The sequence below is a fragment of the Salmo salar genome, chromosome 22 (genome assembly GCF_965601325.2).
Source record: "Salmo salar chromosome 22, fSalSal1, whole genome shotgun sequence".
NCBI lineage: Eukaryota > Metazoa > Chordata > Actinopteri > Salmoniformes > Salmonidae > Salmo > Salmo salar.
Window position 1 is genome coordinate 27,115,001 of NC_138312.1, and position 16,218 is coordinate 27,131,218.

General features: G+C 44.9%; 1 protein-coding gene across 6 annotated transcripts in view; it reads left to right on the forward strand.

Moving 5' to 3' along the window:
* Window positions 1-16,218, forward strand: part of foxp4 (forkhead box P4) — a 177,467-nt gene that overhangs the window by 41,886 nt on the left and 119,363 nt on the right. The window lies entirely within an intron of this gene.

Consider the following 16,218-nt stretch of genomic DNA (forward strand, 5'->3'; position numbering starts at 1 on the left):
ATGAACAGATATTCAGTGACTCCTGGTGTGGTTGAGATGAACAGATCTGCAGTGACTCCTGGTGTGGTTGAGATGAACAGATATTCAGTGACTCCTGGTGTGGTTGAGATGAACAGATATTCAGTGACTCCTGGTGTGGTTGAGATGAACAGATATTCAGTGACTCCTGGTGTGGTTGAGATGAACAGATATTCAGTGACTCCTGGTGTGGTTGAGATGAACAGATATTCAGTGACTCCTGGTGTGGTTGAGATTAACAGATATTCAGTGACTCCTGGTGTGGTTGAGATGAACAGATATTCAGTGACTCCTGGTGTGGTTGAGATGAACAGATATTCAGTGACTCCTGGTGTGGTTGAGATGAACAAATATTCAGTGACTCCTGGTGTGGTTGAGATGAACAGATATTCAGTGACTCCTGGTGTGGTTGAGATGAACAGATATTCAGTGACTCCTGGTGTGGTTGAGATGAACAGATATTCAGTGACTCCTGGTGTGGTTGAGATGAACAGATATTCAGTGACTCCTGGTGTGGTTGAGATGAACAGATATTCAGTGACTCCTGGTGTGGTTGAGATGAACAGATATTCAGTGACTCCTGGTGTGGTTGAGATGAACAGATATTCAGTGACTCCTGGTGTGGTTGAGATGAACAGATATTCAGTGACTCCTGGTGTGGTTGAGATGAACAGATATTCAGTGACTCCTGGTGTGGTTGAGATGAACAGATCTGCAGTGACTCCTGGTGTGGTTGAGATGAACAGATATTCAGTGACTTACTGTGAAAAAAGAATAAGGAAAAAAACAAACACGTTTCCCAGGCCCCAATTAGCCCACTTTTACTGCCCCTAGTTACTCACTCTCTCCTCTCCTCTCCCCTCCTCCCCCCTCTCGCTCTCTCCATCTCTCTCTCTCTTCTGATGTCTGCTAACTGAAACGCTCCTCATTACTGAGAGTGCTTAGACACCACAGACAAAAGAGGAGCAGGGGGACAGAGTGACAGAGGGAGAGGGAAAAATTGAGGGAGAAGGAGAGGGGGAAGGAGGGAAGGAGGGAGGGAGAGACCAGTTAATGCTATAAAAGTCCAATCTTCCTCCTCTTGAATCATTGTTCTCTCTGTTCCCTCTGTTTATCTGTCCTATAGGCAGAAGACCTATGAAAGAGAGAACCATGCCTGACTGTGTTTTCTACTATTGTTTAGCGAATAGCCATTTATCTCACACGTGTGTGTGTGTGTGTGTGTGTGTGTGTTTAGTTGTGGTTGTTATAATTGTCTGTGAAGCAAAGTGTTCCTCCATACAGTATGTGAGTGAAGCAGTGGTTCAGGAGCCTTCTAGTCTTAATGAGGTCAGCATCCACTCCCATATTCCCAGCTGGCTGCCGTGTTTACACATGTAGCACTAACCACAAACAACAAGCATGCATCATGTTGTCTTTTCTCTTCTCTTTGTTTTGTCTAGTCTGTTCTTCTCCCCCCCCCCCCCCCCCCCGTTCTCCCAACTCTTCCCACTTTGTATGTGGGCCAAGACTAACTTAGACTAACAGGTGGGGGACATCTTGATGGTGTGTGCTGTCTGGTCGCTCCGATATACGCCTGACTCCACACACACACACAGTAATGAGTCAGTGTGGCTGGAGAGCAGATTCTCTAATAGGAGAAGAATGTGGAGTGCTGCGTGTCTGTGGCCCCTTTTCCACTGCAGCCAGGCACACATTCACACTGTTTCCTGCCCTGGGGTCTTCCTTTGTCTTTCCCTCCTCTCTCTCTATCCTAATGGACACTGGTATAAAGGGATCCATACTCTTATACTCTCTCTTTCTTTCTGTCTTCATCTTTCTTTTCTCTTTTTTTCCCCTTTCTCTCTCTTTCCCTTTTTCCTTTCCTCATTTTCTTCTCCTCCTCTTTCCTCTACTATTTCTCCTTCTCTTCTTCATGTCTCATGCAGTCATCTTCCTCAGGGCCAGTGCCTGGGTTTAGTCAGGTCTAGTGTTGCTCTGTAATGGGCTTTCAATTAGTAATGTGGTTGTCCAGTAAAGCAGGACACCAGGTCCACACACATCCAGTACTGTGTGAGTCAGACAGTCAGACATAGTTAGCCAGGGTTATTACTGAGGAAATGGAGGTGGTTAAGGAGAAGTGTCTCTCTCTAACTGGTACGGAGGGAAACACACACACACACACACACACACACACACACACACACACACACACACACACACACACACACACACACACACACACACACACACACACACACACACAGAGCACAGTTTAAACCAAGCCTCGGCCCGACTCCCAGTTAATGGAACTCTTAACTAGGCGAGGAGCAACTTTAAACAAATCAAGACAGAACTTTAAAAATCACATTGAAATACTTTAACCTTGAAATCTCCTCTTGCCAACGCACCAGGCGCTTTTTTCATCTGTTAAATGTTTGAGTGTTTGATAGTTTGAGGTCTATAGCAGAACCCGCGCGGGAATTAATGTCATTCATATGCCCCGCGGAAATTACTTTTGAAATGCATATAATCTAAAACATGCAAATGAGGCTGGCTTTATGCTCCCTGTTTAATATGAATGATCATTTTGTGAATACCTATTATTACTGCGTACATTTCTCCAATTATATTGTTCTTTTTTGTCACTTTTGCATACGGACAGGCGCGTGCACATACACACGCACGTGTGCACACAACACGCTGACACACACAACACGCTCACACACACACAACACGCTCACACACACACAATACACTCACACACACAACACGCTCACACACACAACACGCTCACACACACACACAACACGCTGACACACACAACACGCTGACACACACAACACAACACGCTGACACACACAACACGCTCACACACACAACACGCTCACACACACAACACGCTCACACACACACAACACGCTCACACACACACAACACGCTCACACACACAACACGCTCACACACACAACACGCTCACACACACATGGTTTGCGGTGGTATATCTTTTTGATGTGGGTATTTTAATGAGGAGTAATAAGGATGGTAATGACATAGTCCACACCTCTTCCTCTCTCCCATGGCGTTATGGTAAATGATTGGGGTGAAGAGGATGGGTGTGGGTTCTGATTTAAAAATGAAATAAACCAACGTTTCACAGCGTGGCCGCAATTTCATCCTCCAAAAAATACTTTTTTCTTAATTACAAGTGAAAATCACAAGACATGCAATACAAGTTGTTCTTGGTGAATTTTGAATTAGCAAAGTGAAATATTAATGTGTTTTAAAAGTGAACAGTGATGTTTAGTTTGTCTTTCTCTCCTTCATCCCTTGCTTCTTGTGATAAAGCCCTCAGCAGGGAAATGAATGTCCTTTCTCAATTGAATTGAAGGCATCCCTTTTTCAAATGAATTACTCTATTCATTTATTTATATTGCACCATCAATTATTCTATTAATATTAGTAGGTTTCAAATTAGTAGTACTTCTCTCCGTATTCTCTCTACTCCTATTAATTAGCATGCATATCACTTTAACAAAGATTTTTCTTTCTCTTCTAAATGATAAAAGATACATTTTTTTATTCATTGAGAACCGCCTTAGAAAGTATTAATATTTTAGTTTTGCCCCAAAAGACAAAAACTTGGAGAAAAGCGAAAAGGAATCGCAGAAAACTAACAATTACCAGAATAACAATATAGACTGTCACTACTGAGTATGTCTGCTTGTGGTGCTTTTTCCCTTTTGAGGTGTAAAAAACAGAGGAAAGTACTGTGTGTGTAGGGGTGGGTGGAGATATCATCTTGTTCTGACACTTTTTGGATATGGTGTGTGAATTAATTAGTGCAGTGATGCCTTGGACCAAGTTCAAAAGTACTAAAATTCAATTAATTTGAAAAGTGGACATGCTATCATTTTCCCCGCATGTCTCCTTTAAAGTCTGCCCTGTTTTTATTACGGACTTATTCAATTATATTTGATTAAACCCTCTCTGATCCAATCTATTAATTAACTGGGAAATGCAAAGTGACCGACTTGAAAGCAGATGAATAAAATTATATCATGTCCTTTTATTAAAACATTTTACGTCCTCGTTTTTTAAATCCCACTTCAGCACTTTATAAAGTCAGTTTTCCGCCCGTTTCCAGGTGAAATAAAATCAGTGTATTTGTTTTAACTACCTCGTAACCATTTTGATTTGGTAAATAAAAATCCGTTTTTGCCTCAGGCATTTGACAAGCACAATTACATTAATGAATATAGCTGAGTACAGCCTCGTTTCCACAATGGGGGAAAAAAAGCTAAATGTCCAGAATTGTACATAGTATTCCTACACAAATAATGAAAGGTTGATTCATCTGCGTAATTAAGTTTATGGAGTTGCCACAGTGGAATGTGTAGGATATCCAGGTCAATATTTGCAGAGGGATGTAGTACTTTCAGGAGCAAGGATCTGATGAGTCCACAAGGCAAAGAGAAGGCTAACTCAATTTTTCACACAAGTGATCCATTCATACAGCAAGCCTTGTATTGGACTGGAGGAAAGATCATATCACACTGCTTGTTCCACATGGAGAGATATGTTGAATATATGAAAGGCTGTGACAACATTTATAAAAAGCACATTTATTCCTGACAGGCTAATGTGACAGTTACTTAGACAACAAGCAGGCAGACGTTTAACCCTGAAACAAAGGGGGATTCAGTTTGGTTTAGAAGCCTTCTATTTTATAACTTAAAGTGGAGAGAGCTTTCTTCAGAGATAAACAAAACCAAACACACTTTGACAGGCGTGACACATACAAACACACACACACACACACACAGGCGATGGGAGCGAGCCGCTCTCTAATGCAGGATGCTTTAGTACCACCCATCTTCTGTCAGTCTTTTGATTCATGTGACACCTGTCACTCTCCAACGCTGTAATATGCACACACACACACACCCCCACACAAACCACACACACACACACCCACACAAACCACACACACACACACCCACACAAACCACACACACAAACACATCAGGATCTGTCTCTTTCTTTCTGACTTTTTCTTCCTTCATTGCTTTCTTGCTTCCCTGATTTTTATCATTCTTCATTTTCACAGTGTACTAGCTATCATTTTGTTTTGTATCACAGACATCTGGATAACAGTTTTGATTGAGTACCACGTGGCCCTCAGTTTAACCTCTCCTCTTTTTCACAATCACACCACACTCTGTCTCAGCCATCATCCCTCTCTTCTTCCCCCCTCCCTGCCCACCCTCATAGTCATCCCCCTAACTCACCCACCTCTCCAACATCCCCCCCCTCTCTCTCTCTCTCTCTCTCTCTCTCTCTCTCTCTCTCTCTCTCTCTCTCTCTCTCTGCTCTCTCTCTCTCTCTCTCTCTCTCTCTCTCTCTCTCTCTCTCTCTCTCTCTCTCTCTCTCTCTCTCTCTCCATCTGAAGGTCATTCTAATAAAGGCGTCTCGTAGGATCTAGCTGCTAATTGCTCTCCCCTCCCTAACCTCTGTTCTCTCTCTCTCTCCCCCTCTCTCTCCCCCTCCCTAACCTCTGTTCTCTCCTCTCTCTCCCCCTCTCTCTCCCCCTCCCTAACCTCTGTTCTCTCTCTCCTCTCTCCCCTCTCTCCCCCCCTCCCTAACCTCTGTTCTCTCTCTCTCTCCCCCTCTCTCTCCCCTCCTGACTCTGCTCTCTCTCTCTCTCTCCCCCTCTCCCCCTCCCTAACCTCTGTTCTCTCTCTCTCTCCCCCCTCGCTCTCCCCCTCCCTAACCTCTGTTCTCTCTCTCTCTCCCCCTCCCTAACCTCTGTTCTCTCTCTCTCTCCCCCCTCTCCCCCTCCCTAACCTCTGTTCTCTCTCTCTCTCCCCCTCTCTCTCCCCCTCCCTAACCTCTGTTTCTCTCTCTCTCTCTCCCCCTCTCCCCCTCCCTAACCTCTGTTCTCTCTTTCTCTCTCTCTCTCCCCCTCTCTCCCCCTCCCTAACCTCTGTTCTCTCTCTCTCTCTCCTCCCCCCTCTACCCCCTCCCTAACCTCTGTTATCTCGCTCTCTCCCCCTCTCTCCCCCCTCTCTCAACCTCTGTTCTCTCTTTCTCTCTCTCTCCCCCTCTCTACCCCCTCCCTAACCTCTGTTCTCTCTCTCTCCCCCTCTCCCCCCCTCCCTAACCTCTGTTCTCTCTCTCTCTCCCCTCTCTCCCCCTCCCCCAACCTCTGTCCTTTCTCTCTCTCCCCCCCTCTCTCCCCCCTCCCTAACCTCTGTTCTCTCTCTCTCCCCCCTCTCTACCCCCCTCCCTAACCTCTGTTCTCTCTCTCTCTCTCCCCCTCTCTACCCCCCCCTCCCTAACCTCTTTTCTCTCTCTCTCCTCCTCTCTCCCCCCCTCCCTAACCTCTGTTCTCTCTCTCTCTCTCTCCCCCTCTCTCTCTCCCCTCTCTCCCCCCCCTCCCTAACCTCTGTTCTCTCTCTCTCTCTCCCCCCCCTCTCTCTCTCCTCCTCTCTACCCCCCCTCCCTAACCTCTGTTCTCTCTCTCTCTCCCCCTCTCTCTCTCCCCCTCTCTCCCCCCCCTCCCCTAACCTCTGTTCTCTCTCTCTCTCTCTCTCTCTCTCTCCCCCCTCTCTCTCTCTCTCTCCCCCTCTCTACCCCCCTCCCTAACCTCTGTTCTCTCTCTCCCCCTCTCTCTCTCTCTCTCTCCCCTCTCTATCCCCCTCCCTAACCTCTGTTCTGCCATGTTAAATACAATCTGGGTATTAACACTGTGGACTGTCATAGCCTGCCCTTACCCTGCTATTACCCCCTAATACTGGAAAAGGAGGGAGGGAGAGAGGGGGGGGGGGGGGGGCAGGAGGGTGAGAGAGGGGGGACAGAGGGGATTATTCATTCTCATGATCACAAGAGGATGTTCAACCGGCCGATGTCTTGACCCTTATTCCTCACACACACACACACACACACACACACACACACACACACACACACACACACACACACACACACACACACACACACACATTGCACACACATTGCACACGTTCACATTCCACACACACAACACACACATGCACGCTCACACTAATAACCCTCAATTCTTCAGAGTGTAGGACTCGTGATTTTACCTAAGATAAATGAGGTGTGTGAGAGGGCCTGCTCCTTCTCCAAATATTTGTCTGTGTGTAGCTGTGTGTGTGCATTCGTGTGTGTGTGTGTGTGTGTGTGTGTGTGTGTGTGTGTGTGTGTGTGTGTGTGTGTGTGTGTGTGTGTGGTGTGTGTGGCAAGCTCCACTCCCAGCTAGCACAAAACGTTCTGAGAACCATATGTTTCTTAAGTGGGAATTTCAGTACTTCAGCATAACGTTTCCTCCAGGTTTCCTCATGGTTCAATTTAAAGTCATGGTCTCAGAACATTAACAAACTTTACAAAAAAAAAACACAAGAATACATTAGTAACGTTCAAAGAATATTCAAAGAATATTATTTAAGAACATATACATTCCATTCTCAGCATTAACAAACATTTTCTCTATCCTCTATCTTGGTAAGTGTGTTCAGGTGTGTTGGCCCACTAATTGGCCACACCTGATCTTAATGAGTGCTTGTTTCCTTTGAAATGAGTTCTATTTGGATAGACTGAAATGAACAGCTTTGTATGTTTAAAGAAATACAGTATGCTAGCTCCCATCCTGGTGTTGCAGGAGACTAATTCCATGGATAGAGAACGACTAATTCCATGGATAGAGAACGACTAATTCCATGGATAGAGAACGACTAATTCCATGGATAGAGAACGACTAATTCCATGGATAGAGAACGGATAGAGAACCCATGGATAGAGAACGACTAATTCCATGGATAGAGAACGACTAATTCCATGGATAGAGAACGACTAATTCCATGGATAGAGAACGACTAATTCTATGGATAGAGAATAGAAGATCATAGGTTTGACACTGTGCTACAAAAAAAGAAATGTGTTTGCACGATTAATTTCCATGTGTCCTATCTGTGCTTGGAGTTCAAAACGGTTAACCTAAGCTAGCAGTGTTATTAAAAGTCTCATTGAAACATGTTCTCAGAACATTAATTAATTATTTTTAAATAACCTATCATTTACGTTCTCTTTAATAAAACCTTCCAGGAAAACTCCAGGGTTCCCACAACTTCCATGGAACCAAATATGCTAGCTGGGCTTTTAGCAGTCTACGGGGCAGACTGGTAAATCACTTACTGCACTCTAAAAAGAGGGGTCGGGGTTGAGGAAGGAGTGAATGTTTGCCTGGGTCACTCACACACACACACGGAGTGATCTCATCTGTGTGGAATGTGGTGTGTGTTTACCTATGGCTCCTAAGCCCACCTGACTGAGAGCTCTAATCTTTATGGCCTCGGCAAACAGGGACTTTGTCTTCAAAGAACCACAATCTCACACACACACTCACATGCGGACACACACCCCCACACACATGCTCAGAAAGCCCAAGCACCATATGGCCAGTCCAGACTAGGTTGTGGGTCGGTGCGTGTTCTTTTTTAATGTCAACTTTTTATTATTGTCTCCTTCAGATCAAGGCACACTCCTCTTCTAGCTGGCTCCCTTTCCCTGTCCCTCCTCCTCTACTTCTCTCTCTCTATCTCTACTCTCCTCTTCCCTCTGTCTCTCTCCTCTCCCTTCTCTGTCAGGTCGGTCCCTGGCCTTGATCATTGAATTGTCCTTTAACTACAGTAGATTATTATTGTGACGGTTCGCAATGAAACGTGTTTCCTCACAAGTCTCCTCTCCCATAGGAGAGACGGGGAGGGGAGACAAGGTAAGGGGAGACGAGGGGAGGGGGAGACGGGAGGGGAGGGGAGAGGAGGGGGAGAGACAGAGGGGAGACAAGGGGAGGGGGAGACACAGGGGAGAGGAGACGAGGGGAGGGGGAGACGGGAGGGGAGACAAGGGGAGGGGAGGGGGAGAGACGGGGGAGACAAGGGGAGGGGGAGACACAGGGGAGAGGAGACGAGGGGAGGGGGAGACATGGGAGGGGGAGGGGGAGAGATGGGGAGGGGGAGACACAGGGGAGGGGGAGGGGAGGGGGGAGAGATGGGGAGGGGGAGACACAGGGGAGACAAGGGGAGGGGAGGGGAGGGGAGGGGGAGAGACGGGGAGGGAGACAAGGGGAGGGGGAGAGACGGGGAGGGAGACAAGGGGAGGGGGAGACACAGGGGAGAGGAGACGAGGGGAGGGGGAGACACAGGGGAGAGGAGACCTATTTCAGTACTTGAATTTCTGCGCTCCCAATTCAAGTTAAACTAGGCTACTTCAAGCCCCTTGTATTGTTTAAAATTGCAGGTGAAACATGGAAAACAACATGTATTTGTCATGTTATTTCATTAGCAGATCATATTGTTGTCATTATCTCCAGAATAATTCACATGAATAACGTTGGGTGTTGTGCAATAGTCTATCCTACACAGTTACTCACAGTATACTTGGTGTCCAATCCGAGCCACAAAACATATGAAAACATAAATGTATTACCTTAATGCTTTCTCTGTTAAATCCAAAGAGGGCCTGCTGTAAATCAAGCAGACAACAACAGATGATCAATATCAATTAGCTAGGGATATTAGATCTAACGTGGATCCAGGTACAGCTGTCTTCACCCGCGTAATGAATGAGGGACATTCTAGACATTCCTAGCAAACCATTTTTTTTCCCTTTTTGGGGGGGGGGGGGGGGGATAGATCAGCTTTTATATATATATATATACAGAACCAGTCAAAAGTTTGGACACACCTACTTATTCAAGGGTTTTTCTTTATTTTGACTATTTTCTACATTCTAAAATAATAGTGAAGACATCAAAACTATGAAATAACACATATGGAATCAACAAATCAAAATATACTTTATATTTTAGATTCTTCAAAGTAGCCACCCTTTGCCTTGATGACAGCTTTGCACACTCTTGGCATTCTCTCAACCAGCTTCATGAGGTAGTCACCTGGAATGCATTTCAATTAACAGGTGTGCCTTGTTAAAAGTTAATTTGTGGAATTTCTTTCCTTCTTACTGTGATTGAGCTAATCAGTTGTGTTGTGACAAGGTAGAGGTGGTATACAGAAGATAGCCCTATTTGGTAAAAGACCAAGTCCTTATTATGGCAAGAACCCCTCAAATAAGCAAAGAGAAAGAACAGTCCATCATTACTTTAAGATATGAAGGTCAGTCAATGTGGAATATTTCAAGAACTTTGAAAGTTTCTTCAAGTGCAGTTGCAATAACCATCAAGCGCTATGATGAAACTCCCATCTATCTATGAAGACCATCCAGTTTTGATTCCTATTTTCCATATATTTTTCAAAAGTTCTGAACCTACATTTTACGGACACAGTACATTTTTACATTAGTTATCTTTTTATTTTAAAGTCCCAACCTTCAGCTTCACTCAACCCCTCCCATCTATCTCTTAACACTATCCATATTGGATTTCTATTTGCCATATATTTTTCAACTGTGCTGTGATGTTTCACAAAAGCTATCAACATTTCTATTCTCGTAGTTTCTACAGATTGTAAATTAAATAAAAAAATGTTGCTAAGAGTTTTATTATATTATTGATTAATTGACTATGATTTTTCAAACATCGATTGACTGTGACTGATCAACATCCACTAGCTAGGGATGTTAGATGTTAGAGTCAATAACTGTCTTCACCGGCATAATGAATGAGACACCAAGATATTCTTGACATTCCTCGTGAAACCCTTTTTTCCAGTACTGGAGAGGTTGTTGCATCACATGCGCTATCACAACAGCTGTTCGTTACTTGACTGTCATTCAGAAAATAACTTCCTGGATCAGATGATGATGTGTGAAACACGTAACTAATCAGCTGGACACCAAATGCACATCCAATATTATGCATAATTACTGAAGAAGCATGTAAATGACAGCTAGGATTTAGGTTTTAAGTATTAAGGTAAGGTGCCTCTTTTGGTTAGAAGCATTCGATTTTGCAATCGCATACATCATTTTGGATTTGTGTGCCCATGAAACAGTTTTCAGCATAAGGAGACATAGTTACACTACATTTCTGAGATCTCTATACAAAAAGCTGTGCAACAGCTAGATCCAGGATTCTTACAGGGTTCAAGTTCAATGTGTAATTTAACTGATTAATACTTAATATATGATATAACGACAACTTATACTGCCATAAATGCAAGGACAGAAAAGTAATGTTTTATGTCACACGATTTTGGTCAAATCTGTCAAGACACCAACCATGATAAAGGGTTAAACATAGGTTTAAATCAACTTTAATGTTATTGAATATAGCTATGATCCCCCTTATATCTTTATGTAATGACATGAAAAACATTGGCAGATTATCACATTGACACATCAACTGCTGAAACAAGTTGTCTAGTGTAGGAAATCCTGACTGGTACACTAGTTTATAGAAAGACCTTTATATGTTAGACTAAATTAGCTGGGTAAGGCTGGGAAGAGGCCAGGACAGTCTGTCTCTCTCTAGGCCTGAGGCCCTTTGAAGCCATCCAGCCAGCCTGAAAACCCTTGACCCGTAGCTCTCTGCTAACTCCTGTCTGTCTGGCAGCTAATTCAGCTCACATGCTAGCACTGGTTATAAGCCAACAGAGCCTGCGATAGCTAGCATTAGCTTAGCCGTGTGCTAAAGGCTAACTTGCTAGTGTTGGAGAGGGGCCAGTGCAGCCTGAGACAGCTAGCGTTAGCCATATAGCCGCAAGCTAAAGGCCGCTAGCAACCAATCAACTCGCTAAAGAGACAGCTGGGCTGAATGAAGGGATATCCACTCTGTAGCAGATGAGGAAAGAAGAGAGGGGGAGAGAGAGCGATGTCTGAATAATGAGAGAGGGAGTGAGTGGATGAGTACCTGGCCAAGTGTGTGTTTGGGGATTTCTGCTTTCCTCTGACCTCATCCTCTTTTATTGAAGCTAATCTTCAGCAGCTCAAAAATGCCACGCAGATATTCTCTTTTTCTTCTTCCTTTCTTTATTCCCATTGACAGAGGAGAGGAGGACGGGAGCAGGGAGGAGAGGTAGTCGACTGTGCTGCAGTGCTGGTCTTTTGGGTGGTTGAGCACACACACAGAAAAAGAATACTAAGTGTAGCAGTGTGCCATGGCTAGAGAGAGCCCGTGTGTGTGTCCGTGCGTGCATCTCTGTGTATCCCCAGAGCGCCCCCCCCCCCCATATAAAAGAGGAATGGTTGAGTGCCCAGTTAAGCAGTCTTCAAGCGAGGATCTCTCCTTTACTGTCAGAACATTCCAGCCCGTCCTAATGGGGAGTAGAGGGAGGAGAGGTTAGGGAGGATCAGCAGGCTGAGTGGACGCGAGAGGGAAGCCTGAGGCCTTTGATGGTGATGGGACAGGCAGGGTACAGGGGAAGTGCAGGGCAGAGAGGGAAATACAGGTTTACTGGCCAGAGACAGCCCATATGGACACACTATTCTCTCTCTCTCTCTCTCTCTCTCACATATACACATGCACACGTACTGTACACAAACACACATACAGACACCTGCCCTCTGGCCTGCGGTCTAGCTCACATAAACACACCCTGTCCTTCCTCTGGTGACTCAAACAAACAAAGAACCGGCGTTCATTTATCTACACACCCGCATGTACGCACATACACGTACAGGTCTCAGAGTAGAGAAAACTGCATTCAAACACAAAGCTGTTTGTTTATTTTAGATACACATTTCTGGAATGCACACTCTGTTTCAGAAAATATAGAAGAAGCCTGACAACACAGCAGAATGCTGGAGAGCAGAGCAGCCTTCATGCTGGTGGTAGGTTCTCAATATGTGGCTTTTTCTAGCTGCCCTTAGGGACTAGTGTTTGGGTGAGAGTGTGTTTATGGTATTATCTGCATGAGTTGGGTGACTGGGTTATCTAAATGCTGTGGCGTTTATATTTACCAGGGTTAGAGATGCTCTAGTGAACCTCAGACTTGAGATCCAGTACGCGTGCTCTCCCCCCCCCCCACACACACACACACACACACACACACACACACACACACACACACACACACACACACACACACACACACACACACACACACACACACGCCTGTGACTGAGTTTCAGTTTGTATGTTTGTAGTAGAGCAGAACTGTAATCTGCACACTCCACTGAGGGGCTCTGTTTCAGTGGCCTGAAGGAGAGAGAGCGGGAGACAGAAAGAGAAGGGGGGCACAGACTGAAAATGGTAGAGCCGGTGTGGTGATAGACAACGAGAGAGAGAGACAGACAGAGAGAGATGTGGAGATGTGTTGGCACAGACCCCACACCCCTCCCTTCTCCCTCCTCCTCCCTCCTCCTCCCTCCCTAGTTCCCTGTATTAATAAGCAGTGTTCCTGGGAGCTGATGCAAGGCGAGGAAACAGTCATTCAGGGAGCAGTATAAATATTCCCACATGAGGCTTAACATGATAAAGACTTAATAACCCAGTAAGCTGCTGTAAACACACACACAGACATACATACACACCCACGCATACACTTCACATATACACACACACACACACATACGGGGAGGGGGAGGAGTTGACTGCAGGTGTGCAGGAGTTGAGCCAATCAGATATGTGCCACAGAGAGGCATCTGAACCTGTCCTGAAAGAGAACAAGGGATGAGATAGAAGACGACAAAGAAAGACGAAAAGCGAGGGAAAGATTAATGGAAAGATGAAGGTAAAAAAAAACTGACAGTGGGTTAGGATTTGGAGCGGGGGTTAGCAGGGGGATTCCATTGTGTACTATCACATACTTTATTGTTGTAATATGTTGTTGTAGTGTATTGAAACATCATATTGGTGTCTTACATATGGTTCTAGTGGTCAGTACTGTTGTATTACTTCAAGCTGTGATGTGTGTCGTTGACAAAAACCTACACTTCATTCCTGTTCTGGAGCTGCAAATCTTAACCAGTTTGTCAACAACCTATCTGCCTCCCAAGAGAATGTGTCTGACAGTGTGTGTGAGAGAGAGTTATGATAATGAAGAGAAAATTCTGGAAGGATACTGGCCTGTCTCCAGTGCTCCCAGACAGCTAGCCAGTGATCCTGGTATTGTGAGCCGTAGGACAGGGATGGCATTACGGAGGGATAGGGCTGGGAGACCAGACTTGATCTGGTAGCCATCTTATGAGTGTTGATCACTCATACAGGGTTATCAGTGCCTGTGGGTGGGACGCACCCGCAGCCACCCGTCTCCTCCTCCCTGCGTTGTGCTATTCAAGGCCTTTTAGCAGATTCTTACTAGGGTTGTAAAGGGAGGGTATATTAATGGAAACTTTTTAGCTTTCAAGTTTTTTTTACCTTTGTAAGAGGACATCTAGTGGCCTTTCTGTGTACTTCAGATGATCACAGGTGTAATTATCTCTGGCCCTGTGTGTACTTCAGATGATCACAGGTGTAATTATCTCTGGCCCTGTGTGTACTTCAGATGATCACAGGTGTAATTATCTCTGGCCCTGTGTGTACTTCAGATGATCACAGGTGTAATTATCTCTGGCCCTGTGTGTACTTCAGATGATCACAGGTGTAATTATCTCTGGCCCTGTGTGTGGCCTTATCACATAAAATATATAAAATAATAAAAAAAATATGATTTTAAATAAACATTGAATTACAAAGATGTAAAACATTATCCGAAATATAAACCTTCAACATAGGGGGAACCATTGGTGTTTAATAGGAGGATTTCAGCATGAAATATCCTTTATATTGTTTTTTTTATAGACTTTTATTTATTTGACTATGTCAATATGTCTGTTTTAAATGTTTTGGTGTCGACCTGTTCCTGGAGAGCTACCCCGCTGCAGAATATCTCTCCAACACCAGTTTTAACTAACCTGATTCAGTTTATCAACCAGGTAATTATTACAATCACATGTGCTAGATCAGGGTTGGAGCTAAAACCAACAGGACGGTAGTTCTCCAGGAACAGGATTGGAGAGCTCTGGTCTAGTGGATAGACCATATGGTCGATAAAAGTTAAAATTATAATAGATCAAATTAATACTTTATATGAATACGTTTGTTTTAAGTAATTCAAGTATAAATTACCAAAGTTACCATAGATTACCTGTTAATTAACAAAATTGCAGAAGATTCCATTAACTTTGGGAAATGACTGGTAGCTTTGCAACCCTAGTTCTAACTAAGGAGCCATTGCAGCAGCTACCTGTAGCAACAGGACATATTGGAAGATCCACCCAGCTTCATCAATTACACATGAGGACCTGCTCATACTAGAGAGAGAAACAGAGAGAAGTGTGTGTCGGCGTATATTACTCTAGCAGGGTGTTTCTCTCTCTCTCTTTCTCTCGCTGTCCTATAGCTGCGGCGTGTTCAGTCCCATCCTCTCTCTCTTCTCCTCCATCCCAACTAAAAGGGAGAAGAACACTTTATTCCCCCTCCATCCCAAACACATGATGTATCTCTCTGATCTGTACACCTCCTCCCTTTTCTCTCCCTCCCTCCCTCTTCCTCCATCTATCCATCCCTCCCTCTCTCCAGGGTAGTGGGAATGCCTCGCTCAGGTCAGGGGTTCAGCTGCAGGGGGTTTGGTGTGTGTGTGTGTGTGTGTAACAGGTCAGGGCAGGCCTCTGCACAGGAAGCTCTTCTGCTCTGCCAGAAACACTTAAAGCGGTGTGTGTGCTGCATTGTCTGTCTCACAGCTCTAATCAAAGGTAGATTTATGCCTGTGCCTCTCCTCTGACCTCCTATTACTATAGCTATATACACCCATTACAGGATATGACATAGTACACACCCATTAGAGCACCATAGTGTACCACACAGCCCTGTGTGTGTGTGTGATTGTTCATGCGTACGCGTGTGTCTACCTGTACAAAAGTGACAGGTCCCTCCTTCAACCCTTGTTCACCTTCATACTCTCTCTGCAAACTCTCTCTCTCTTTCTCTCTATCTCTTCCACTCCTGGAGTTATGTGGTAGAGAGAGAGGCAGTGATAGCTAGTAGACAGTGATTCATGGTTAGAGAGGCGTATGAAGCGTCTGCTGTGGGATGAAGTCAATGAGCTGTACAGTCTGGAGGAAACTCAATCTGTGCCTGAAGACCCTTAAAGACCTTCTAATGCACTCAGCACAGCATAGGAGCAGCTACTATACCTGTTCTGGAGGGAGGGAGGGAGGGAGACTACTGGCCACACATACCTGTCTTAACGTCACACAGAG